The 17793-nt window shown below is 40.7% G+C and overlaps 1 protein-coding gene across 2 annotated transcripts in view; it reads right to left on the reverse strand.

Annotated features, from left to right (window-relative positions):
• Positions 1-17793, reverse strand: part of LHFPL3 (lipoma HMGIC fusion partner-like 3) — a 640749-nt gene that overhangs the window by 210181 nt on the left and 412775 nt on the right. The window lies entirely within an intron of this gene.

Genomic DNA, 17793 nt, shown 5'->3' on the forward strand with positions numbered 1-17793 from the left:
TTTAAAAGGTTGAAAATCATGGCAACACAGTGTGGCACTGCAGAGCTTTTATATAATATGTAAATTCAGGTATTTAAGGAGAATGCTTAATACTTGCTCTAGTTCCCAAAAATCACCATGTGAAATACACAAATGCTTTTTAACAAGAATATGTTGATTTGAAGGCTCTCATTGCTACTCTCCTTACATTTAACCAAATTATTTTGGGGTAAGTGGTGACAGTGTTAGGTTATATTCTAAATAGGTGGTTCATCCATTAATTCACTCACTCATTAATTCAACAACCACTTACTGAGTGTCTCTGAAGGAGTACCAGACATAGTTCTTGGTGCTAGGGATCAAGAAGAGAGACATGGCTTATGCTACCATAGACTTTATGTTTTGTCAGAAAGAGGACAAAAAAATGAATAAGCATGCAAATAAAGTAATTTTAAGTTGTAATAAGTAATAGGTAGGAAAGAAACAAAGGCTTAGTGAACAGAGAGTGGGACCTTCTTCAGAGAAGGTGAACAGGTAACGACTCTTGAGGGGATGATATTTAAGGCCCCAAACAAGCAAAGCACTAGACATATGAAATGGCAACAGCATGTGCAAAGGCCCTGAAGTTGAAAAGGTGTTTTTGAGAAGCTACCAGGAGATTAGTGATGAGGCTGGAGAAAGTGATTATGTTGAGGCATCCTTGCAGGCTATCCATTTGCGGGGCATGTAACTAAAGAAAACTATGATGGCACAACCAAGTTAAGAGTTCTGTGATTGTCAGAGGCAGACAATCCCGAGGCTGGCAAGAGGAAGTTGCGTATAGTTCTTGCCTCACTGCTATTTACTGAACAAGCCAGAAGCAGACAACTACTTTCTTACTTCTTAACAGAAGCACAGGTCTACAAGGCAGGTCTAGAGAAGACAGATACCAAGGTGGGTAACAATTAGGAAGATAGCCTGGGAGAACTCTGCTTTAGTGCTCCTTTTGATTTTACAGAATGACAGTTCAGAACTTCAGGTCACACTTGGTTGCTCGTTTTTCTTTGCCCACATCCCAGATGTTAACATGCTTGCCTTATCTATCTGTGCTGTATCTCTATATACATGCACCTACTTTAAGCCTTTGTTATCTCTCAAAGGGAACCCTAACTTCCCTCTGCCTTCTGTTTGCCTTCACTCTATTTCAGATCAGACACTACTGCTCATACTCAAAATGTCATGCTGGTTCCCACTGGTGCTGAAGAACACTTAAACCCTCAGCCAGGTGTTCAAGGCTCCACGGCCCAGCCCCTAGTTGTTTCCAGTCCTCCTCCCCTCTATACTCTCCACTTCTCGTGGGCTGTAGTATGCATGATTGCCTGTCTACGCACCAAGTTTTGGGATTTCTGTTTTCTCTTTTGCCTAGATTATTTGCCACTGTTGCTGCTAAGTCGCTTCAGTCGTGTCTGACTCTGTGCGACCCCATAGATGGCAGCCCACCAGGCTCCCCTGTCCCTGGGATTTTCCAGGCAAGAGTACTGGAGTGGGATGCCATCGCCTTCTCCGATAAAACATACTACTTGAACCATTTTTAACTGTGCAGTTCAGTGGCACTAAGTACATTCACATTGTTGTGCAACTCTCACCATCATCCTTCTCCTGTGTTTTTCACCTTTCTTAACCGAAACTCTGTCCCTGACCCCCTGGCATCTATCTATGTACTGTCTGACCTAAGTATTTAACTACTCTAGGTAACTTGCACAAGTGGAATCTAACAGTACTTGTCTGCACCTAATGTATGTGTTGTGCTTAGTTGCTCAGTCGTGTCTGACTCTTCGAGACCCCATGGACTGCAGCCTGCCAGGCTTTCTGTCCATGGGGATTCTCCAGGCAAGAATACTGGAGTGGGTTGCCATGCCCCACTCCAAGGGATCTTCCCAACCCAGGGATCAAACCCAGGTCTCCCGCATTGCAGGTGGATTCCTTATTGTCTGAGCACCAGGGAAGCACACCTAATGTATACTGGAAAGCATTTTTAGGGTTAACTTTATGTCCTACAAACATACTGCACCTTCTCCTCCCCACCCTGTACTCTACGGGAGGCCCTCACCAGCCATCTACTTCACACATAGTAGTGTACACATGTCAACCCCACTCTCCCAATCCATCCCACTCCCCTCTCCCTTGGTGGCCATACGTTTTTTCTCTGTGTCTGTTATTTTTTTTTCCTGCTCTGCAAATAGATTTACCTGCATCATTCTTCTAGATTCCACATATGTGTTAACATACAAATAGCTCATGCAGCTCAATATCAAAAAAACAATTAAAAAAATGTGTAGAAGACCTAAATAGACTTTTTTCCAAAGAGGACAGACAGATGGCAAAAAGGAAAATGAAAAGATATTCAATGCCACTAATCATTAGAGAAATGCAAATCAAAACTCAATGAGGGGACTTCCCTGATGGTCCAGTGGCTGGGACTTAACACTCCCAATGCAAGGGGCCCAGGTTCCATTCCTGGTCGGGGATCTAGATCCCACATGTCACAACTGAGACCTGGTGCAGCCAAATTAAATAAGTACTAAAAAGAAACCTACAATGAAGTACCACCTCACACTGATCAGAATGGCCATCATCAAAAACATATTTACCAACAATAAATACTGGGGAGGGTGTGGAGAAAAGAGAATGCTCTTACACTGCTGGTGGGAATGTAAAGTGATATAGCCACTATGGAGGACAGTATGGAGATTTCTTAAAAAAAACTAAAAGTAAAACTACCATGAGATGGTTGGATGGTATCATCAACTTAATGGACATGAGTTTGAGCAAACCCTGGGAGACAGTGAAAGACAGGGATGCCTGGGGCTGCAGTCCATAGGGTTGCAGAGTCGGACACAACTGAGCAACTGAACAACAAATGACTTAGCAATTTCACTCAAATATTTTTTAATTAATTTATTTTTTATTGAAGGATAATTGCTTTACAGAATTTTGCTGTTTTCTGTCCAATCTCAAAATTTCACTTATATATTTAACATTCAGTCAAAAGCAACGTTCTTCACAAAGCGAACCGTCTCAAATTCTTCTTGACCTACACTGTTGCCCTTCTCTAAACTCACATAGCTATTGACTGCATTGATCTTAAACATTTTTTTTTCTTAAACATGTTCTATAGTTATTTATTTACAAGCATTGTCTCAATCACAGACTATAAACTTTCTAAGGAAAGACTCCTGGGTTAAGTCATATTTATAGCACCTAAATCAGTACCTTGTACAGACTGGCATTAAAATACTTTTGAATGGGAAAGTGAATAAAGGAATAATCAAATTATAGCACCTAGACAGTATACTCTAAAAAATACAGTTTATAAAGTCAATATCACAACTACTAAAGGTCACAAATCTCATTAAATACGGATTCATATTTCAGTGGCATTTAACAAACAATTTTGTTATAACTAGACAACAGATTACAAGTGCTTGGAAGATTAGAAAAAAGTGAAGCTAATGATTTGAAAAATATTTCAAACTCCCATTCCTTCTGTAGTTTCTAGCATCTGGTACCAACATGCTCTCCAGGGCATTTCTAGTAGTAATCATTTTTGTATTTTAAAAATATGTGGTTTCCACGAGTGAAAATTCATTTTATTTGCAAAGGCCCAGATTTTAAAATACAAACTATACTTCAGAAAAACACCTCCAAGGAAGCTACATTACTCGGAATATCTTTTAAAATATCCTAATTGGTTTTTAACAATTTTTATCAATGAGACAATTACTTTCTTATAAGAAAAAGAAGAAAATTTAAAAATTTAATGAATGGTAATTACTTGGAGAATGGTAACTTGTAGTTTTAGCTAAACTTAACAGACATCACCAAGTGACCCAGGCTCAGGCAGGGTGTTGGATATTATGGGTCAATTTTGCTAGAACAGGATGTTTGTGGAATGCTGAAATCAACAAAGACATCTTTTCTAAAGGTCTTTCTGCACTGAAGGTAGACTGTCTTAGAAGCTTCCATTTCTAGAAACTCTGAATATCATACTGGGATAAAAAGAGCAAAGATAGAATTCATACTCTGAAGCTAAAACCACAGGAGAATATGAGTGGCAATTCATTATTCCCCATCTTCAAAGTATATGATTTTCTTAATCAAATTTTAAGTAAAGAACCTGGGAAAACAGAGACTGTATAATATACTGTTGTGCTTCATTTTATACAATTGCTATTCTCCTGAAAGTAACAAAAACACAATTTTTGAAATGCAATTTTCATTTTCCATATAGTTTAAGCAAGTTGGCTATTCAGAGAAATCTTAAGATAAAACCTGGGCTGATAAGGTTGGGTTTTGGCCTCCCAGGGTCGGGGGAAGGGCTTAGGTCCCCCCACCCCACCCCACAGGTGTGTCCTTCAGGCCATGGAGCACTAGGATTTGTACTGGATTCTCTAACCTTTTCTTGTTGGCTCTCTCTTAAAGTGAAAGGTCTGATCTTTTAAAAAATTTGTCTGGTTTGAAAATCTGAACGGTTATATAGTAGGATAACGAAACGAGATTCAACTGCATTTAAAAGCTTTTAAAACTCTGTAAGTGAAGTCTGTGATTAAAATTCAATTTTTACAGAAATAAGTCCTATCTTTTTGAAGCTGCACTTCTACTTCAAATGGCCACTGAATAGCAAATTTTATCTTCTGACGATGTATTATTAAATACACATCTTCTCATCCTATCTGAACTTCCCCAAACTGGCTGTTTTATTTTTGAAAGGTAAATCTCCCCCAAATTACAGTGTATTAAAGATTAATTTAAGCCATTAAGATAGTTTGGGCTCTATTGGTTTCTTTAGAAAGCTATGGGTATCACATTCTGCATTGATGCACTGATGCTATTATAAGCTCTGCTTCCTGGCATTCTATTAACCAGAACCTTACCAACCTGCACAATTTGAGAGCTGCTGGAAACTAACAGCTATTTGTAATCTTGACTAAGAAGCACTTACAAGATCCTAGGCTAATGTCTCAATAAATGAAAGATTAAATAACATTCCTCTTGGTTCTATAATTAATTATTTCTAATTCTTAACAAATTGATCATGTTGTATGATGCACCACCATCATGACACTAAACATTAGCGTATACTGGCACCAGAACATTTGATTAATTTGGACATGCTATTTCCTGACTGGGAGGGATAGTGGAGAGTTAGTTCCAACTGGGCTGGTATCCAAAAACGGGTTTCTTATTAGGATGTCACCTAGGAAATGACTAAGTTACTTGCAGTTATATATTCCTTCATTTTGGCAGCAGGTTTTCCGGAGGTGTATCACAGAACATTCTTGAATGTTAAAGAGAAACAAGAGCTCACAAGCTGGGGGTGAGCAGAGAAGAATGATGAAAAGAAACCCACGTTACTGAATGCTGCCATGACATCTTCTAATCTGGAATATACAATCAAGGCACCTTTGTGAAGGCAGGACTGTTGATTTCAATTTTAAGCGTACTCCAAATAGTGAGGAAGCATTCACATTCTAAAAGGGACCTCTGTGTAGAGGCTACTGCTGCCCACAATGGGTCCTTCTGAAATAGTACATAAACAACTAGTGGTTCCCTAGAGCCACTAATTGCTCTGGCATTTTTCTTTGCCAAAGAGCTGAATTTAACCTCTGTGAAAGAAACAGCCTCAGAAAAATCCACAAATGTTTTTAATTGAGTCTCCAAAGGGAAATGAAGCAAGAGGGAGAAAGCAATAGAGGGGTCTATGATTTGGGTCACTTTGGCCTGCTGATATTGCTGGACCAACTATCCAATCAGGACTTTCAATACTGCAAACCTGAGAATTGCTTATTTTTTGGACAGGGAGGGAAAGTCTAATTCACTCTTTTAAAAGTTTATGCACTGGTGCACAGAAAGCATGATAAATTGCCTCATGTTGCTGAAGCACTCAAGGGGAACGCAGTGAAAAAAAACGAACCTGCACTCACTTAACTCTATCAATTATTGAGGCATACAGTAATTGAAGAAACTGATGCCAGCAGAGCTGCCAGGCTATGGAGGGGGAGCTTTCACACGAGGACTGTTACTCTACACACCTGCTAGAGGAGAGGCAGATCATTCCCACAGTTTCTTCATTAGCACATGGTCAACAGAACCGAACTTCTGTATGAACCACAGTATTCACACATCTGGAAAAGGTCCTGTATTTATAGCTCAGTTTATCTTTGGAGAACTGAGTTGCTAGACAATCCAGGACATGAAATACCGTGGTTTAGAGTCCAATGGAGAAAACAAAACTTTCTCCTGATCAGTTCTGATTTTAAACCTACTATAATTTTGTGGCATTTAACTTTGGGTCGTAACACAAAAAGATAACAACATTCCTTAGAAAGGGGAGAAAGACAAAATGTAAATAAACAATCGGCTCTCAAAAGAAGAGTATTAGAAAGTTGTGTGTGATGGAGAGAGGAGTTTCTCTATGCAGGTGCTCAGCCCTAATTGCCCCAGTAAAGGGAGCCATCCATTCACCTGTACCCTGGGCTCAGTCACCTGTGGAACCTACACCACGGGGTGGAATCAGAAAGAGGAGAATCAGGAGTCTACCCCCAGCCCCTGCACTGGGAACCAAGGGGTGGAGAAACTGCTTTTCTGGAATAGGATACCAGACAAGAGGAAAAACATTTAACTAAGTACAATGTAGCTTGCTACTTTTGCTCAAATTTTGAGGGTTACTAGCCAGATATAATATAAACCAGAATGTAGGACTTAAAAATACAATGCAATTCTGATCTCTAGAATGCCAGCAGATGGCTTTTGATGTCTATCTTGGATCCAGTCAGACTCTGTGAAATCTTACTATGACATAGTTAATAACAGTATGCACCATAATAATTACTAACATTATATGAACATCACTGATGGGGTACACTGCACATACATCATCTAATTCTCAAGTAAAGCTAAGACAAACACAAGAGCATTACTTCCTAGCTTCTCTAATTTCCAGAAAGAGGGATTTTCCCTGAAATATCCTTGGCTTCTTATCCCATTCTTTCTTCCTTCCCATGGAGATGAAGCGACTTCCCCAAGGAATACCTGAAGCATTACTGGCTGTACCAGCCCAGCCCTTTCCTCTACTTACCTTAGGAGGAGTTTGCCCTCATGAAGAATATATTCCACTCCTCTGTGCTGTACATTTTATACAGGGTGAACTTGATTTTCCAGTGCTGCCCAGGAGTAGGAAGATGACTATGCTTAATTCTGAGGTTGCAAATTAGGGAGTACTTTTGGCTCAGAGACTCAGAGTCATTTCTTCAGTCATCATCAGTCATTTCTTCTTTCTCACATAAAGGGCATATTTGGCTTGCATCTGCCAGCTCTCCTCTCTCTCAGTTGGTTCAGAGCTTGAGAGTGTCCCATAGTTCTGGAGGCTGGAAGTCTGAGATCAGAGCACCAGCATGGTGGGTTTGGTTGGCACCCTTTTCTGAGTTACAGAGAGCTGACTTCTCTTTGGATCCTCCCTCACACACAGTGGAAAGGGAGCTAGCAAGCTCTGTGGCCTCTTCTACAAGTGAATCATGGGGGCTCCACCCTCAGAACCTAATTACCTTCCAAAAGCCCCACCTGCTAATATCATCACACTGGGATTTGGGTTTCAACCTATAAATCTTAGGGAGGCATAAACATTCAGTCCTTTGCAGAGCAGAAACAGAGGGTTGTCATTCATTGCTTCTCTACCAACCCCAGCATTATTTTGTTTTTTACATATAGGAAAAAAGGAAGCTGAAGCACAGAAATTCCATATAGCTTGCTCAAAGTCATACAAAGCCCTCAAGTGGTGGAACAGGATTTGAACTCAGATAGTCCAGTATTCTTGTCTAGAGAATCCTGTGGACAGAGGACCCTGGTGGGCTGCTGTCCACAGGGTCGCACAGAGTCGGACATGACTGAAGCGACTTAGCATGCATGCGTGCATTGGAGAAGGAAATGGCAACCCACTCCAGAATTCTTGCCTGGAGAATCCCAGGGACAGAGGAGCCTGGTGAGCTGCCGTCTATGGGGTCGCACAGAGTCGGACATGACTGAAGTGATTTAGCAGCAGCAGCAGCAGTCTAGCTTTGGAATCTATGCTTTTAACACCATATACCCTATCATCTTTTATTTATCAACAATAATGATGCATATGAAATTACTTTATCTTAGAGTTTAAGATCTCAGTTTTTTCTTTTTTTTTCAGCCACCCAGCAGGGCATATGGGATCTTAGTTCCTTGACCACAGATGGAACCTGTACCCTCTGCAGTGGAAGTGCAGAGTCTTTACCATCAGACTACAAAGGCAGTCCCCAAATTACTTCAGAGTATTGTTTTTTCTTAAAATGAGAACACTTACAGAATCTTGGCAGTGCTTATTGTTTATAATTAGACGTTTATTTTTTGAGTACAAGAACTGCTAAAATGATGCTTAGAAACTGCTAGCTTTTATATGAATATTTTTTTTTGTTTACGCCAGTATTTCACCTAATCAGAATTTTACCTTTTATGTAGTGCCAAGAACATTAATTATAAATTCTAAATGTGTGAAATTGGAATTAATGAGATTAATTATAAATAAATATATGTATATTTTGGTTTTATACACATTTCACAAAAAATGCATCCTTTTTTTTTTGTTTGTTTTGGCTTGATATTTTGAGTGAGTTTTTGGCTTGATATTTTGAGTTAGTTTTTGGCTTGGTATTTTAAGTTGGCTTCATGTAAGCCAAACATTTTCTGTGTTCTTAAAAGGCATATATTCCTTTAGCTTCCTTCAGGGCTCAGAGGTTAAAGCGGCTGCCTGGAATGTGGGAGACCTGGGTTTGATCCCTGGGTTGGGAAGATCTCCTGGAGAAGGAAATGGCAACCCACTCCAGTACTCTTGCCTGGAGAATCCCATGGATGGAGGAGCCTAGTGGGAAAGAGTCCATGGGGTCGCAAAGAGTCAGACACAACTGAGCGACTTCACTTAATAATATATTCCTTTCAAGAGTATATATGTGTTTATGTATATACATAACTAAGAACATATGTATCTTATTCATTTATATATGGCTACATATATGTAGAATAATTTCTGCTTCAGGTACAAATAAAGACATGAATCAATCCAGTTCTATTTAAGTTTCTGTGAAGCTTTGTATAAGTAACTCTCTGGGTATCAACAGACACATTGTTTTAATGAACATTTCAATCAACAGGATACCAAACATGCTGGCAGGTCACAAACTTGTCTGAAAAATTGCAGGAGAGCTCTTGACTCAGGCAACATTTTCAAGTGCTAAAATCTATATTGCATTTCAGACACAGGATCTTAATAGAGGAAAATATCATCTTTTTCCACAACCATATGAACCATACACCAATCACCGTTCTCCCAGCAAAATCTGCTTCAGCCATGATAACACCCAAAGCAGAGACCAATGATTACCTTGCCAGCACTTTTCCAAGTGGCTCTTTGTGCTGAGCTACTTTATCTGTAAAACAGGGAGCCCTGGTCTAGATGATTGAGTGGTTATCTGCTATTTACCTTATATCATTCATATTTAGGAATACATTTGTATTCACCTGATGCTCCATACATACACACATGATGGGAAATAACCGCATTTGTAGAAGCGATTCCTGAGTGGACTCAATGTGACACCCTCACTCTCTGCCCTAACTTGGGAAAAGTTGCCATTGGCTGGAGACAAAGTCAGGAATCTCATGCCAATCCAGCTTGCAACACTTTATTTCTCAGTAAAAGGGGTAAACTTAGGAGCAACTGAATTTCTTGTCAGTGAGGAGGAGCTCTCCCAAGCCTGCTAGACTCCCTGGAAACCATGTGCCTATTTGTATACACTTTTCTGAAACAGAGTTTGGCACCAATATAGCTTTAAGGTGGTGAGCTTTTCTTTTACATAGCCTGATTACTTTTTATTTTATTCTCCTGGAATAACATTTGAATGCTTTAGAAACTTTAACGGGCAAAAATCAATTGTTCAAAGGAAACATATGGGAAAACTACGACATACTAAAGATGTTAAGCAGTGGAACCAAGCTTGAGCAAGATGGGTGCTTTCCTAACCATCCTGGTTAAGGAAGGCTCTTACTTTCAAGGAGGCATCAGATACACGTTATTGATAGGCTCCCAGATTATGAATTTTTCACAGCTTAGCAGATATTTCTTTCATCCTCTTTCCCTGTTTTTCTCCCCCACCTCTTTACTCTCTGTCCTTTTTTATATCTATATCAATATTAATATCCATATTGATCTATAGAGATCTCCATCTGCTTCATTCCTGGTGCGTACACAGCTTAAGAACAGTCATATAACCGATAGAGTGCTGTCACCCTCTTTGCAGAAAGGGCTTGTAACATCACTAAGGACAGACATGATATAGTCTAGGCACTGAATTATTTTTTCACCATGTTGAAAAAGGCAGAACAGCAGAATGGGGCTCTGAATCTGGATAACAAAATTTTCGAACTGACTGTACCTGACGTCTATTCTGTTCCTCTTTAGTGGCACTTCCTCTCTTCCATCCCCTCGCCCCTCGGATGCTTAAGATCAAGGTAATGTGGATTCTGAGGAATTCTTTATTACATCTAAAACAAAAAAAACTGCTAAAGAAAACGACAACTATGGTAAATTGTTTGAGTTCCTTTTTTTTGGTTCTTTATTTCTTGTTCCCTTTCCCCATTAGATTTTCCTTGAAAAAAAAAAAAAATGCCTTTTAAAGGCTTCCATTCTTTTGCTCTGTCTCTGAAACAGTTTATCAGACTTGGGGAAATTCTGTGAGATATGTCAGGCTTTAACCAATCTATAGTAAAATCTTCCAGTTATTTATATGTTTGTGAAGAATGCTTATGATTTAGAACAAGAAACTGGACTCAGAGAAACCAAATTGGAATTGGCAGTAGGTATCAAAAAAAGAATAGGAGAAAAACAGGTCAAGGGAGGGTGAAACAAGTCAGCGTGTTAAATGTTCTGTCAAAAGATTTTCACGCATCTTTCAACTTCAAATTCTGAAAGCCAGAAGTTTGTAGATAAAACCTTGACCGTTGTGACATTTGAAGAACAATGCCTGAATCAGAACAATGCCTGCCCTTTACTAAAACAAAGTGTAACCCAGTTTTAACTTGCCAGAAGGTGGTTTTGCTTTGAACTCAGGTGCCAGAATGGCCCGAGGCAGGGCTGTGTGAAAGTCTGGAACCTCAGTGAGTAGCTTGGGCTTTTGCTCTCTGCCCTTGGGGATCATTCTTCCTCTCAGGGTTCAATACTTTCACCTTTTAACCACCACCCCAGGTTCCTGCTTGGGGGTTAAAAAACCTATTGTGATTCATTTGCCACTCTCATAACCAAGACTGGGGTATGCTGACGGAATTACAGGACTATGATGATCTAAGGTATTTTGAATTTTGAGATGATGGCCACATGAATTACTGATAAACTCTGCTAGTTAGAAACATTTCATAAAGTGATAGGATGGTAAACTTATTTCAAGATGTTTCACTAAAGAATTTCTTGTTCTGCTTTCATCAAAAAAAAACAAAACAAAACAATATCTTAATCCAGAATACCAGTTTTCTATTTGACCAGACAGAGTAGGGGCTATCAGTTTTTGTTAGAGATAAATAAATGACCAGGAGAAGAGCTTAAAATTCCTGAAAGGAAACAGAACAGTCTAGAGCAGACATGATCTGGGCTTGGGTCCTGGTCCGAAATTAACTTGAGCCCAGCTCTAGGCCAATACTTTGGCCATGTGATGCGAAGAACTGACTCACTGGAAAACGACCCTGATGCTGGGAAAGACTGAAGGCAGGAGGAGAGGGGATGATAGAGGATGAGATGATTGGCTGGCATCACCGACTCAATGGACATGAGTTTGAGCAAGCTCTGGGAGTTGGTGATAGACAGGGAAGCCTGGAGTGCTGCAGTCCATGGGGTCACAAAGAGTCAGACATGACTGAGTGACTGAACTTAACTGAACTAAGGAATAAGAAGAAGATGAACACACATTCTCCACCTTACAACCCTGTCTGCTCTCCCTTTTCAAGGTACCGTTTGTATTCTTCAAAGAGAAGTCAACATATCATTTGGGACAAATTGAGGGTTTGTTGATTCTGTAATCAAACACAATTTAGATTAAACATTTCCTTATTTGCAATGTGTATTTGTTTTCTACGACTATTGTAACAAACCACCATGAACTTAGTGACTTGCTGCTGCTGCTGCTAAGTCGCTTCAGTCGTGTCCAACTCTGTGCCACCCCATAGACGGCAGCCCACCAGGCTCCCCCGTCCCTGGGATTCTCCAGGCAAGAACACTGGAGTGGGTTGCCATTTCCTTCTCCAATGCATGAAAACTGAAGAGGGAAAGTGAAGTCGCTCAGTCGTGTCCGACTCTTACAGCCTACCAGGCTCCTCCATCCATGGGATTTTCCAGGCAAGTGTACTGGAGTGGGGTGCCATTGCCTTCTCCTTAGTGACTTAAAACAATACAAATATTTTATTTTATAATCCTGTACATCAGCATTCTCATTTGCACCTCAATGGGCTATTTTAGTTGTTTGGAGGGCTGCATTCCTTTCCGGAGGCTATAGGCAACAATCTATTTCCTTGCCTTTTCTTGCTTCTAGAGACCACTGGCTGTCCTTGGCTCCTGGCCCCTTAGTCCTCTTCAAGGTCAGCAACGGCAAGTGAAGTCCTTTCCATGTATCATCTCTCTAACTCTATTGCCTCTTCTCCATCCACTTTTATGAATTCATGTGATTAGACTGGAGTCACCCAGATAATCAAGGATAATCTCCCCATCACAACATCATCTTATTAGCAAACTTAATTTCCTATTTCCATGTGACCTAACATATTTAGAGGTTATAGGGACTAGCATGTGGACCTCTTTCTGCGTATGTGTATAGTGTGGTATATGATGGGACACACAGTAGTGTGTCATTATAATCTTTTTTAAAATTAAAGTCTAGTTGGTCTATAATATTTCAGGTATACAGCAGTGACTCAAATATTTTATATATATATATATACGCACATATACACTTTTTCAAAATTCTATTATTACAAGATATTGAATATAGTTCCTGTGTTAAAAAGTAGGTCCTTTTGTTCATCTGTTTTATAAAGAATTGTGGGCTATGTGTTAATCCAATTTATCCCAATTTAATTGGGATAAATTAATCCTAATTTATCCCTTTCTCCCACCTTTCCCATTTGATAACCAGAAGTTTATTTTCTAAGTCTGTGAGCCTGTTTGTTTTATAAATAAGTTCTTTTGTATCACTTTTTCAGATTCCACATATAAGTGACATCATATATTTGCCTTTATCTGACCTACTTTGTTTGGTATGATAATCTCTACATCCATCAATGTTGCTGCAAAAGGCATTAATTCATTCTTTTTCATGGCTGAGTAATATTCTACTGTATATATGTCCATCAATAGGTGAATGGATAAAGAAGATGTGAAAAAGGACCGTTCTTTACCAGGGTTGGAATGCCATATAGGACAAAACACAAACCACCTTGCTTCCTATGATTTTCTCTATTCCAGGGCTCTACCACTGGGGTACTGCGTCACCTCTCCACCTCTGCAGTCAAGTCATCAAGTTGCCATGGAGCTTGGGCTCAAACTCCCCAAGGAATGATCTGGTTAGTCACTATCTAGTATATAGCGTCTTGTTGATCAGAGCTTCTCCCCAGTCTGCCAGTTGGCTGACCTCGTTCTAGATGGCTGCCTTTGGCCCCAGTATCCATCCCTGACCCATAGCTGTGATCAGTTAGTGGGACCACATGGTATGTATGCTTCATTTGTGCATGAGGGACTGCCATGGCTCATGGCCTTGGATGAGGGCTATGGATATGGCCATTCATATCATGTTTTGCCCAGTTCTGGGGAGGCAGTTTTGAGGTAGGAAGCTAGGGTAAGAGTTAAGGGTGAGGGTGGTTGATTACTAAATACTCTGAATAATTGGTGGCACCATTTTGGTCCTCTTTAATGGTCACTCAAAAGTAAGATGAGGAGCACTTTTAAGTCCAGGGACAGACCCTTAACAGCTTTGGCATATGGGGAATTTACCCCAGAGGTAAGCTTTAGCATTTCGAAGATGTCAGCACCTCAAGGTGAACATGGCCTGCATGAAGGATCAGAGGGTGTGAACGTGGTGACCCTGGAGAGGCCAGAGCAGGAGAGGGCTAGGATATTTCGTGGTTGAAACTTGGGAGACTGGTCTGTGAGAACACACAGAAAGCCTAGGATGACTCTATTATTCGGGTTTTCTTCTCTGGTTGCTGTGACTAGAACTCCAAAACCATGCTGAATAAAAGTGGTGAGTGTTGCCATGCTGTTATTATCCTGTTCCTGTCCTCTGATTTATAGTTGCTGTGGTACAGACTGAGGGACATAAAGTCAATTGCAGATCTGTTGTGTGGGATAAACTCTGAATACCTGTGCCTCACAAGGCTGGCTTTCCATGGATCTTTGTTGGGTTTTCTCCATATGACATGGTTCTCTCTTGATTTCTTACTTGGCCTTGTTTTCCTCTTGGGACCAATCTTTGACTTTATTTTGAGTCTGCTTGTCTGAAGTCCTGATACTTTCCCTATCTCTGACTGTGTACATCCTTCTGCTTAGGCCCTCAAAGGCAAGCCTGAGTCATGTTTCAAGAATATGGAGTATCTTGACCAAAGCAAGTGATGCTCAGAAAGGCCATGACTTGGGGGTCTTCTTGTTATAGGATCAAACCCACTGCTCAGCCACATCTCTGCCTTGGATGTTGCCTTCAACTTAAATCATGCCTAAATTTGGAATTCTCTGGGCTATCTGCTATTCCTCTTAGTGACTCTCTGCAAGCACAGAATTGCTAGTCCCTACTTTCTCTCTTTCAGTCCTGGCTCCCCACTGGGATCAGAGCATACCATTTGGCTGAACCTATCTAAACTGCAGCAAACAAGTCCATTTCAAAAGCTCCAGACTTGTAGAGGTGACTAGCAAAGAATATTATTTTCTCCTTCCTTCCTAAAAATGTGGGTGATCAATATGAGTACCTCTGATGTCTACAGGGTGACAGAGCTAAGCAAAAATTTCCTGAAACTTTTGCCATTTGACGCATTTGGAAGTTTGAATAAGAATGCATATGGGCCCTGTAACCTAACCTCTAGGTATTGTTGCACTCAACCTGAGGGCTCAACCTTCACACCCCTAATCTATTTTCACAAAGACAGGCAATATACTGGGAGGTTCAGATGTAGTTGCATGAAGTTAGTGATTGGTCTAGTGTGTAGCATGAACTCAGGACCTTAGTTTTTACCCATTATTCCCATGTTCTAATCTCTATTAATGTATTGACAATAGATTAATAGTATTATTATTTTTATATAAAGCCAAAGTCATCATTTAAGTTTCTGAGAATTCAGAATCCTCAGTGAAAATAAGCAGTTTGCATAATTGTTGAAGAAAATAAATTTGTCAGAGAAACCGGAGCAAACACCTTTAGTTTCCTCATTTTCCTAAATTTTAATGCTGTAAAAATAATAGCTAACATTAGTAACCACCTGTATCAGACATATATGAATCAACTCATTTAAACCTCACCCCAACCTTATGAAGTGGGTATTATCATCATCCCCATTTTAAAGAAGTTGAAACAAGAACAGAGAGCTTAAATTCTTCAAAAATGTCACAGTTACCAAGACTGACACCTTCGGCAAGCTGATTGTTGTTTTCTTAGCCAATCGACAATGATAGAGTTTAGTTTTTGCTATTTCAGGAAAATATGGAGCTTTCCTCTGACAATAAAATCAGAATACCAAAAAAGAATTAGAGTCACCTAAGAACTGATGAGACTGGTGTAGATAATATGACAAAAGACAGGTTTGTGACTTAATTAAATACAGTCAACAATTAAGGTCAAAGCAGGCTGGAAAAAAGGCAAAAATTGGACTTATCAACAAATTCTTGTATTGCAGCACATGGCTAGAAGTCTGTTGCTGAGAAATGGTCTTGTGGTGCAATAGTTCTGGAGTTCTTACGAACTTCAAGAAATGGACCAACTTATCTTAAAGTATTGGCATTCTGAGTTGTCAAAATGCCATCTCTAGAAATAACTGGCAGCAAAATCAAAGCACGCTGAAATGAAGGTACTTCATCGATTTTTGTTATTGTTGTTGTTGAACTTTAGAGCAATATATTCACAGTTAAGGGAGTTCCTGTCAACAGCTGATGAGAATCTTAAGAGGTGCCATTTTTTGTATGGCCAGACATAAAGTTATTTTAATTTCCTTGACAAACAGCCTCGTCAGTCATGTACTATTATATATGTTCCTGGAGATAGCAGGTGATTAAGACACATCTAAATCCTTTTCTCAAGGGACTTTTAATCTAAAAGGGTACCCAGTTAAACTGCTGTAATTAGAAAAAAAGGGAAGTATAGGCTTCTGAGTATACTCACTGGAAAAGCCTCTGATGCTGGGAGGGATTGGGGGCAGGAGGAGAAGGGACGACAGAGGATGAGATGGCTGCATGGCATCACCGACTCGATGGACGTGAGTTTGAGTGAACTCCAGGAGCTGGTGATGGACAGGGAGGCCTGGCATGCTGCAATTCATGGGTTCGCAGACAGTCAGACATGACTGAGCAACTGAACTGAACTGAGTATAATTGAACATATACTTCCAAATCTGCAATCTATGTTTTGACATCTCAAAATTTACTGGAAGGGGAAATTTAAGATATTTAGTCCCACATCATTATTCTTTCAACCAGATTCAAGAGTCGGAAGAGTACTGGAACACAGAGGAACTAGCAGCTGGAGATGACAAGTAAAACAGTATGTGTGTGAATGTGTGTGGGGGCATGGTTGTTTAATTGTAGTATATAAAATAAAGTATAGGTACAGACCCAGTTTCGGGCCCTGGAAGGGGTCCGCCTTCCTGCAACAAATGGCGACTCTGGCGGGGATTCTTCTTCGCTGAGACTGATGTCCTGACCACTCAGGGTACTCAGGGGCCAGCTTGCCTGCCAATGGACCAGACCCAGCGGCCGCAACTGGGACCCTTTTGTCCCTGGTCTCCTACCAGTTGACGCGGACAACTGGCCAGAGTGCCCCAACTGGTAAGGACTTTATTGACCTCTCTCGCCTTCCCTCTCTCTTTCCTCTCCTTAACCCTTTCTATCCTTCCCTGTTTTTCTAGTCCCCCGGTCATGGACGCAGGAATCTGGTTGAAGGGCCCTCAGCCTGAGCTGAGGATTGGAGACTGATCATCTCCTCTTGGCAGAGAACCCGAATTCTGGTTCTGGTCTGGTCTGATTTCTGCTAGGGCCGAGTTCCAGCCCTCCCTTCTCTGGAGGCCCAGGGAAAAGTCCCATAACGCCTGGGTATCTGTAGGTGGCAGGAGACGTCTGTAAGGCCACCCCTTTTGCCCCACCTCCCGCCTCCTCCCCCTTCTTCTTTCAACCTGGCTTCCTTTCCTCCCTTGAAATCTTTGATGTTAGTACTTGGATCTGAAGTTCTGTGTCTCTATAGGAGGTTTTCTGAGAGACTGTACTCTTGAATTTAAGGGCTTCCCTGGTGGTGCAGAGGTTAAAGCGTCTGCCTGCAATGTGGGAGAACTGGGTTTGATCCCTGGGTCGGGAAGATCCCCTGGAGAAGGAAATGGCAACCCACTCCAGTACTCTTGCCTGGAGAACCCCATGGACGGAGGAGCTTGGTGGGCTAAAGTCCACGGGTCGCAAAGAGTCGGACGTGACTGAGCGACTTCACTTCACTTTCACGGATATAACTGTTAAGAATAGAAAGATAATTAGTA

The sequence above is a fragment of the Capra hircus genome, chromosome 4 (genome assembly GCF_001704415.2).
Source record: "Capra hircus breed San Clemente chromosome 4, ASM170441v1, whole genome shotgun sequence".
Classification (NCBI taxonomy): domain Eukaryota; kingdom Metazoa; phylum Chordata; class Mammalia; order Artiodactyla; family Bovidae; genus Capra; species Capra hircus.